We start from the raw sequence: 10376 nt of genomic DNA, 5'->3' as shown, positions 1-10376 counted from the left end.
ACCATGTCTAGCACCCAAGTAGATATATGCTCACCCATGTTTATTGCAACTTTGTTTACAATAGCAAAGAGTTGGAAACAACCAAAATGCCCATCAACAAATGAATGGATGGTGAAACCTTTCTTTTACTTCTGTCTCCTAGTAGTGAGAACCTGTGTTGCCAACCCAAAGGCAGGTAGTTTGAACCCACGAGATATTTCATGGGAGAAAGATGAACGAACTCTCCATCTTCTCCTGTGTGATTTACAGCTTCTGAAAACCTGCTGGACGGTCATCTATGAGTTGGTTGCAACTCAAAGGTACATAACATCATTTGTATTATGGAATATTTCAAACCTATATAAAAGTGAGTGCTCTTTGGAAGCAAGAATTATGAGGCTTCACCTTCCATACTTTGGGCATTTTGCTAGAAGGGGCATGGTGCTAGGAAGGGTGGAGAGTCACAAAGGAGAGGAAGACCCTCAGCCAGTTAGATTGACTCAGTGACTGCTGCAAAAGGCTCTTGTGTGTCAGGAAGTGTGAGGATGGCGCAGGATAAAATAGGGTTCAGAGCTTTTGTTCACAGGGTCACTATGAGTTGTACTAGACTCAGAGGCACCTAACAACAACAACAACATAAAAAAGTGAAGATACATAGATAAATTTAAGGCTCTCTTTTGTCATTCTCCTTGAACTTATGCCCCATCTTGACCTCCAAAAGAAATCACTTGCTGTGTGTGTAGTATATGTGTATGTGTGTGTACATACATGCATACATATATACATACATATATACACACATATACACATATATACATACATATACATCTATATTATTGTTGTTGGGTACTGGGTACTGTTGAATTAGAACTGACTCGTGGCTGATCCTCTGATGGGTTTTAAGAGGCATTAATCACACAGGAGGAGATTGCCCGTTCTTCTCCCACAGAGCAACTGGTGCACTCGAACTACGTGCCTTCAGAATTGCAGCGCAGCTTCTTGTCACTAGGCCACAAGACCTCACTACTTGGTAATATTGAACACACACAAGCAATATTCATTTGTAAGATTTAAGGCTTTAGATGAGTCCATGTACTAAACATTATTATACAACATTCTGTTTTTAAATTGAATGTTATATTTCTAAGATTTATTCACTTTGAAACATTAAAAGATCCAGTTCATTACATTTAACTGCTTAACTGAATTCTGTTGTATGAAGAGACCATAAATTGTTTATCCACTCAGAAGGAGGACTGTTTTTTACATATTAATCCGATTTCTAGCTGATGCGTGTGTATATATTGTGTATGCACTAAAATGAATTTTCCCATGTTTTCTAAATTTTAACCTTTTTCTCTGTATAGAAGAGTAAACGTTTTACTAGAGTTAAATATTTTTATTATTTTCTCTTCTATTTTTTTGCTTCTTCAAAGCATTGAATGTAGTCATCCCACCGAAGAGTAAAGAAATACCCATTTCTACTTTTTTCTTGATTTTAGATTACACACATAATCTCCCCCCAATACAATAAGCTGTATCCCAATGGTTGTTATTGTTATGTGCCGTCGAGTCACTTGCAACTCATAGCGACCATATGTACAACAGCCTTAAACTGTGCTCTGTCCTGTGCCAAACAAACCATCTCCGATACACCCATCCCAATTACCCCAGTCACGGAATCAATCCACCTCATAGAGGGTCTTCCCCTCCTGCGCTGTCCCTCCACCCTCCCAAGCATGATGTCCTTCTCCAAGGACCTGTCCCTCCTTATAACATGTCCAAAGTATGTTAGACGAAGCCTCAGAATCCTTGCCTCCAAGGAGCCGCCTGGTTTAACCCTCTCCAGGATGAATCTGTTTTTTTTCTTGGCAGTCTGTGGTACATTCAATACTCCTATCCAGCACCACAGCTCAAAGGCATCAATTCTCTTTCTATCCTCCTAGTCATTGTCCAACTCTCTGATGCATAACAAGTGATTGCAAAGACCATGGCCTGTATCAGATGCACCTTAGTCTCCAGAGAGACACCATTACTCTTCAGTACTTTGGAGAGGTCCCTAACAGCAGACTTTCCCATCGCAATACATCTTTTAATTTCCTGGCTGCTGGTGCCAAGACTGTTGACCATGGAGCCAAGCTGACTAAAGTTGTTAACAATCTCAATCTCTTCACCATCCATCCTGATGCTGCCAATTGGTCCAGTGGTGAGATTCTCTGTCTTCTTGACATTGAGCCTCAATCCATATTGAAAGCTGCAGTCCTTGACCCTCTGCAGCAAGTACTTCAGGTCTTCCTCAGTTTCAGCAAGCAGGGTTATGTCCATCTGCATAACGCAGATTGTTGATAGATCTTCCACCAATCCTGACCCCACACTTCTCCTCATAGAGCCCAGCCTCTAAGATAATCTGTTCTGCATACAGGTTGAAAAGGTAGGGAGATAGGACACATCCCTGACATACGGCATTTCCAATTTTGAACCATGCAGTGTTTCCTTGCTCTGTTCTGATGACTGCCTCTTGATCCAAGCGTAGGTTTCTCATTAGCACGATCAAGTGTTCTGGGATTCCCATTCTTCTCAGAGTCAGCCACAGTTTATGATCCACACAGTCAAATGCCTTTGCATAGTCAATGAAACACAGATATGCATTCCTCTGGTATTCCCTGCTTTCCGCTAAGATCCATCTAACATTAGCTACAATATCCCTAGTACCACGACCCCTTCTAAACACAGACTGCACTCTGGCAGTTCTCTGCTGATGTGCTGTTCCAGTCATTTTTGGATAATCTTCAGTAGAATCTTGCTTGCTTGAAATCAATGAGATTGTTCTATAGTTTCCGCACTCTGTTGGGTCATCCTTCTTTGGGATGGGAACAAATATAGATCTCTTCCAGTCAGTTGACCAAGTGGTTGTTCTCCAGATTTCTTGGCACAACTTGGTGAGCATGGAGTTTTTTAAATTTTACTTTCATCTAGTCATTACTTTCTTATCATATATTAAATTCTTATTTACGATAAGATTTCTTTCTGGGATTTTGTTATAAATTTTATTTTATTATTATTTTTTGTGCATGTACCATCAAATCAGATCTGACTGGCACAGGAGGAAATTGTCCCTCCTTCTCCAACAGAGCATCTGGTGGATTTGAACCGTGTACCTCTGGGATTGGATTTCTTTCTGGGATTTTTATTCTGTTTAATTGGTGTCTATCATTATTGTTACTTCAGTAATAAGATCTTACTTAATGTTTTGTAATATAATTTTAGAGCTGGTAGTCCCCACTGTTACTCTGTCTCAAAAATTTCTTTATAATAATAAATAATAATAATACCTATTATAATTCTTATTAAAACTTCAAATAGTCTCACGGGACTTGAGAATATCTTTCCTAAGACAGTGGAAAAACCACATACTAATTTGGGATGAATTGATATTTTATTTACTTTTTACTGTTCACTCAAAGGTGATTACTGTTGTTTGGAGTTTCTATCAAATTGTTCCTATTCACAGCAATCTTGGGCATAACAATGAAATCTTTTCAAATGATCTTTTGTATGTATGAGTCCATTCTTAGCTAGTGTGTCATTGAGGGTTTCCTTTATATTTATTGATTCTTTCCTTTCCCAAACATGACGTTCCTTTCTAGTGATTTACTAGTGATCACTTTCCAATTTATTGCTTTGTATTTCCTTAGGCACTTAAAAAATTTTTTAATTTATATTTTAACGAAAGTTTACCAAGTTGGATTTCCATTCATTCATTGTTGCACATTTTCCTCCCTTCCCCACCCTTAGTTTGCTTTTCTCTTTTAAAAAAGTCTTTCCTTGTTGCACAGTTTCCTCTCTCTTCACCCCCACCCCATCCCTAGTCCACTTCGCTATGCACCTCTTGTTCCAGACTGTTGTCATGCAAATTATACCTAATCATATATTCCTTTTAAACAGTTCTTTCCCTCATCTGTTTCAATGTAGTTACATTATTAATACCCTCTTTTCTTAGTTTACCCTAACCCCCTGTCAGTCCTGTTTTATAACAGTGGCACTATGGAGTATTTGTCCTTTTTTGACTAATATATATTCAGCATAATGTCCTGGACATTTATGAAAATGATCATATTCTCTCTTTTTTCATCATATTCTCTCTTAATGATATATAGATGATATTTTCTATCTTGCTCATATGCAATATGTAATCTTCGCTTATAGTTCTGAACCTTTCGCATTTTAAAAATGTCTGTAAGGTTTGTTTGTTTGTTTGTTTATATCTATTGAGTTTGATATCAAAATTATGCTTTATTATTAAAATGATCTGGTTAGCTCTGTTTGTGGGCTGTTACGACTTCCTTCTGTCGCTCTGGCTTACCCTGTTGGTGAGGTGAGGGATGAGGAGGTAGGTCTCTACCTCCTATCCTCCTCTGGGAGCCAGCTTGCCCACAGAGAACATGCTTTCAGAGTCTCAACTCTCAGCCACAGTCTTCACCATGTGGAGAGCATGTGATAGTTTAGTGCTACCTCTTGTATAGGACATAGATAACTGTAATTCTGGGCCTTAGTTTTGGGATGTCTGTGTTTGTCATATATCTAAGCCACATCCTCCAATCAAGAATTTATTAGCAATAAAGCTGTTACTTTGATTTCCATCTGTCAATGTTTTCCCCCATTTCATTTGATCCTGACTTTGAGTAGAGCAAGGCAATATTGTATGTAAAACCACCTCAGACTCTAAAAGCGCAACATTTGTTTAAAAGAGTTTCCATAAAGATACTAAAAGGAAGGCTGGCAACACAATATTCAAAATGATCATGGATATGATTTTAATCCTATTTAATCCTGTCAATACTAAAACCATTCCAAGTACATTTTAAATGGGTGAATTTTATGAAATGCGAATCATGTCTCAAAGATTTTAAAGTTTGTAATTATTGAAATCTTCAGAATTATCATAAATCATAATTCTTTGTTTCAAAAATTACATTATAGATAAAAACAGAGGCATAACCAAGCATACCATAATGAGAGAGAAAAGCCTTTAAGACAGAAAAATATGTTGAAAGCAAATAGAAAGAATTATAATTTAAAAAAGATGGAAGTTAGGATTTAGTAGATTTCTCAACAGTATAATGGAAATCAAAAGATAATATAATAATATCATCAAAGAGCTGACAACCAGAATTCTATACCCAGCTAAATCATCAGTCAAAACCAAAAGTGAAATAAAGATCTGTCCAGTACCAAAGATAATCAATCTCTGTATAAACCTACATAATGGAAAAAGGCAAAGAATAATAAGCCTAGAGAAGAAATAAATGAGAGAGAAGTAAAATGTATAATAAAGACAAACATAAAAGCTAATTCTTTGAAAAAATGTACAAAATATTCTTTCAAGATTGATAAAAAAGGTAAAATGGGAAAATACATAAACTGATAGTAAAAAGTATGATTAAAGAGGAAGAAAAGATTGTAAAATAATAAAATAAGTTTAAACAACTTCATCATTAAATTTGAAAAGTTGAACAAAACAGGAAATAATTACAGACAATTATAAATTGTGCAAACTATCTCAACATGAAGAAAACAAAAATACAAACATAAAAGCTAATTCTTTGGAAAAAAATGTACAAAATATTCTTTCAAGATCTCTCCAAAGAAATGATAAATGGGCAAATACATAAATGGATAACATAAAGAATGACTAGAGATGAAGAAAATATAGTAAAGTGAGAAAGTAAGTCTAAACAACTACATTTGAAAAGTTGAACAAAATAGTAAATAATTATAGAGAAATACAGATTATCCAAACTATCTCAATATCAAGAAAACAAAAATCCTCACCCCTGAAGCCATAGACAACATCACGATAGAGAAAAGATTAGCCCTTTCTATGGATTGATTTTACTTTGTTTTTACAATCATCACCCCTGGTAGCAGCTCTCTAGAAAGCAGAAGACACTCCATGCATGGAACTCCTGCTCACACATCTGCACCCCACATGCACCAGGGCCCACTGTGACCTCACCTGCATCGCCATCAGGACAGTGTGCAGTGAAGCCTGGTGAGCAACATCATCAAGTGCTCTCAGCAGAAAGGATTCTGCCTTTAGGCTATGAAGCTCCTTCAGGCCCAGAACATCTGAAGCAGCACTACACTGAGTTGAACGAACAACAGTTCTTCCTAGGACGGGTGAAGTACATGAACTGGGGACCTATTGTGGCCATGGTCTGGGAGGAGCTGAATGTAGTGAAGACCTGGTGAGTGATGCCTGGAGAGATCAACCCAGCAGATTCCAAGCCAGGGGACCTCTACATTCAAGTTGGCAGGAACATCATCCATTCAGTAAAAAGTACAGAGAAAGAAATCAGTCTTTGGTTTAAGCCAGAGAAATTGGCTGACTACAAGCCTTGTGGCCATGACTGGATCTATGAATAAGGGATGGAAAATGGCAGTGTCCCCCCCAGTGTGAGAATGCTTGACATGCTCCTCTATACATAACTCTTCATTCAAAAGCTTAGAAACAAGAGGATTGAGGATCCTTTTAGAGATAGAGAGAGATAGAGATATAGAGAAAGTGATTTTAATGAAAATTTACCGAAAAGTTGGATATTCCATTCATTCATTATTACACAAACATATTTACAAATAAGGCCATTAGAAACTGGGGTGGGGTGCCAAAAATGAATCAAAAGACATGTTAGATTGAGGAAATTGGCTGTCAAGGACTTCTCCAAAGTCCTAAAGGACAAAGATGTCACTTTTAAAACAAAGGCTCCGCTGATCCAAACCATAATATTTTCAATTACTTTCTATTATCTGAAAGTAGGACGATGAATAAGGATGACAGAAGAATTGATGCCTTTGAATTGTGGTGTTGGAGAAGATTGACTAGCTCACCACCTTCCGAAGGAACCAATAAGACTGTCCTGAAGAAGAGCAAGCAAGGTGCTCCTTAGAGGCAAGCATGGTGAAGCTCGATCTCACATACTTAGGGCATGTTGTCAGGAAGGACCAGTCAGTCATTGGGAAGAGACATCGCACTAGGAAATGTAGAGGTCAGCAAAAGAGAGGAAGATGTTCAACAAGCTGGATTTACACAATTACAATGGGCTCAAGCATGTCAGAGATCATGAAGATAGGACATGGGTCCAATCTGTGATTCATATAGTCAACTTCTCAGCACTTAACAACTTAATGTTAGGTGTTGCCAAGTCGACTGTCACTCATAATGACTTTGTGTACACCAGAGCCAAATACTTCCTAGTTCTGCACTGTCCGCACAATCATCGCTAGGGTTTTGCCTAGTGTTACAGCCACTGTGTCAGTGTATCTTGTCTTCTTTGCCCCCTCTATATTTAGTTTTTTAAAATATTTTCTTGTTTTTCATAGAATAATTCATTTACATTGTTTCATTCCTATACACTGTGTTCCATACAGTCCTTCATTTACATTGTGTTCCATACAATCATTCAAACACACTGTATCCCATATAATCAACTACCATGGATCTATGCCTATTATTACATCATCTTTTCAAGTCCCCACTGATCTGTCTTTCCCATTCCCTCCCTCTCACCCCCAATCTGACCACTAAACTCTGCCCTCCCAGTGTTTTCCACCCTTCCGTTTTCCCCACCTTTTTTCTCCTTTTGGACATTGATACATATCTTACTAGCCATCCTTGTATTTTTACAATAATGGTCTTATCCATTATTTGTCTCCCAATGACTGAGTTAGTGTGCTCAGCATAAGGCTCTCTAGACTCTCCCACCACAATTTCTTGAGACGTTCATTTGTTGATGGACATATGGGCTGTTTCCTTATTGCTGTTAATGTGAATAATGCTGCTGTGAACACAGGTATGCGTATTTCCCTTTGTGTCTCAGTTCTAACTAGTCGTCTTTTTTGATGGCCCTCTAGCATGTTGTCTTTGTCTGCAGGTTCTGGTCCCTCCTGATAACATGTCCAAGATATAAGACAAAGCCTTGCAACTCTAGCCTTAAAGAGCGTTCTGACTGTACTTCTTCCAAGACAGACTTGTTCAATATTCTTTGCCAAATACTGCACTTCAAATGTATCAATTTTATCTTCTTTGGTCTTCCTTCTTCACTGTCCAGTTGTCACATCAATATTACATTATTCAAAATACCATGGCTTGAGTTAGACTCAATTTAATGACATCTTTGGTTTTTAACACTTTCTAGAGGTCTTTTGTAACAGATGTGCCCAATGCAAATCAATTAATTTCTTGACTCTTGCCTCCATGAGACATGACTGGGAATTCACGTTAAATGAAAGACTTAACAATTCTAAATTTTGCTTCATTTTTCATTATGTTGTTTATTGGTCTAATTATAAGAAAATGTTTATGGTAATAGTTCATATTTAAGCCTTTAATATTCAGTAGTAAATATTTTCAAGTCCTCTCAGTTTTTGGCAAGTTAAATTGTATCATCTGTATACTGAAGTCTGTGAATGACTCTTCTGCCAACCCTGATGCCAGCGCCTCAGATTATCTGCTCAGCACACAGATTAAACATGCATGATGAAAGGATAAAAACCCTGATGTACACCTTTCCTGATTTTAAAGCAGGTTGTTGTTGTGACAAGAAGTAGATAGAGTACAGCTCATAACAACACTATGAACAATAGCTCTAAACGCCATCCTTCCTGTACCATCATCATTTCTGTCACACTTCAACCCATTGCTGCAGGCACTGTGCCTATTCATCTCATTGAAAGTCGTCTCTTTTACTGACCCTCCTTCTTTCCAAGTATCATGTCCTTCTCTTAGGTATATCCTCTCCTAGCCATATGCTCAAAGTATGTGAGGCAAAGTTTCACCATCCTTGCTCCCAGGAGCACTCTGGCTGTATTTTTGCCAAGACATATCTTTTTGTTCACTTGGCAGGTCATGGGATAGACATTAGTCCTCTTTCAATACTACAACTCAAAGGCATAAGTTTTTCTTCTCTCATTCCTAACTGTCCAGCTCTCAAATGCATAGCAAGTAAATGAAATGACCGTAGTATGAATCATGTGCACCTTAGTCTTCAAACTAACATCATTGCTCCTCAGTAATTTGGAGAGATCCCTAACAGCAGACTTGCCCCGTGCAATACATTTCCTGACCTCCTGATTTTCTGGTACCAAAGGTGTTGACTGTGGATCCAAGTGAGATTAAATTGTTGACAATTTCATTTTTTCTTTTTTTTACTTTATACATGGACCTCACTTGATGGACTACACAGGAATCAGATTGACTATATCTGTGGAAAGAATCACTGGAGAAACTCAAGACCAGCAGTCAAAATCAGGCTAATTGTTCACTGTGAAACAGACCATCAATTACAGAGGTGGAAATTCAAACTGAAGCTGAAGAAAATGAAAACAAGTCCACAAGAACAAATATATTACCTTGAGTCTATCCCACCTTGATTTAAAAATCATTTCCAGAATAGATTTGAGGCACTGAACACTAATGACCAAAGACTGGATGAATTATGAGATGACATCAAAGATATCATCCATGAAGAGAGTGAAAAGGTCATTACAAAGATAGAGGAGAAGGAAAAGACCAACATGGATGTCAGAAGAGACTCTGAAAATTGCACTAGAGAAGCCAATACAAAGGGAAGAAATAAAAGATGAACAGAAGATTCCAAAGGGTCACTCAAGAAGACAAAGCAAAGTACTATAAAGGAATGTACAAAAAGAACTGGAGCTGGAAAATAGAAATGGAAATACTCAATCAGCATTTCTAAAGTTGAAAAAGTTGTAGAACAAAGTCAAGCCTCAAGCTGCAGTACTGAGAGATGCTATGTGCAAAATCTTGAATGATCCAGGAAGCATCAAAAGATGATGGAAGGAATACAGAGTCACTCTACCAAAAAGAACTGATTGACATATAACAAAAGCCAATTTTAATGAAGGAAGGAGTTCAAGTGCCACTAAAGGTTTGGCAAAAAGAAGGCCCCGAGAATCGATGAGAAGCCAATTTAAACTATGTAGTATTACATTTTCTATGCAAATGACTATTTGCTTAGCTTGGGTTCCACATAAACACATTAAAACGTCTGGAATTCCCATTCTTCATAATTTTATCCATAATTTATTAGGATCCACACAGTTGAATGGCTTTGCATAGTCAATAAAATACAGAATTCAAACATCATCCTGATATTTTATGCATTCAGTCAAGATTCATCTGACATTGGCACTATTTCTCATTCCACATCATCTTCTGAATCTAGCTTGAATTTCTCCATGTGCTGCTGCAACATTTTTTTACTTACGTACAGCAAAATTTGACTTGTGTGTTTTATTAGTGATAATGCTCTAGATTTTTTTTATGTTCTAGAATTGGAATGGGAACAAATACGAACCTCTTCCAATCAGTTTGTGGA

At 37.5% G+C, this 10376-nt stretch overlaps 1 pseudogene; it reads left to right on the top strand.

The window, feature by feature from the left end:
* Positions 1-5936: 5936 nt before the first annotated feature.
* Positions 5937-6405, top strand: LOC102844575 (annotated as a pseudogene).
* The last annotated feature ends 3971 nt before the right edge of the window (positions 6406-10376 follow it).

The sequence above is a fragment of the Elephantulus edwardii genome, unplaced genomic scaffold, assembly GCF_000299155.1.
Source record: "Elephantulus edwardii isolate Elephantulus edwardi_28Jun2011 unplaced genomic scaffold, EleEdw1.0 scaffold00244, whole genome shotgun sequence".
Classification (NCBI taxonomy): domain Eukaryota; kingdom Metazoa; phylum Chordata; class Mammalia; order Macroscelidea; family Macroscelididae; genus Elephantulus; species Elephantulus edwardii.
This window is presented reverse-complemented; position numbering and strand designations above follow the sequence as displayed.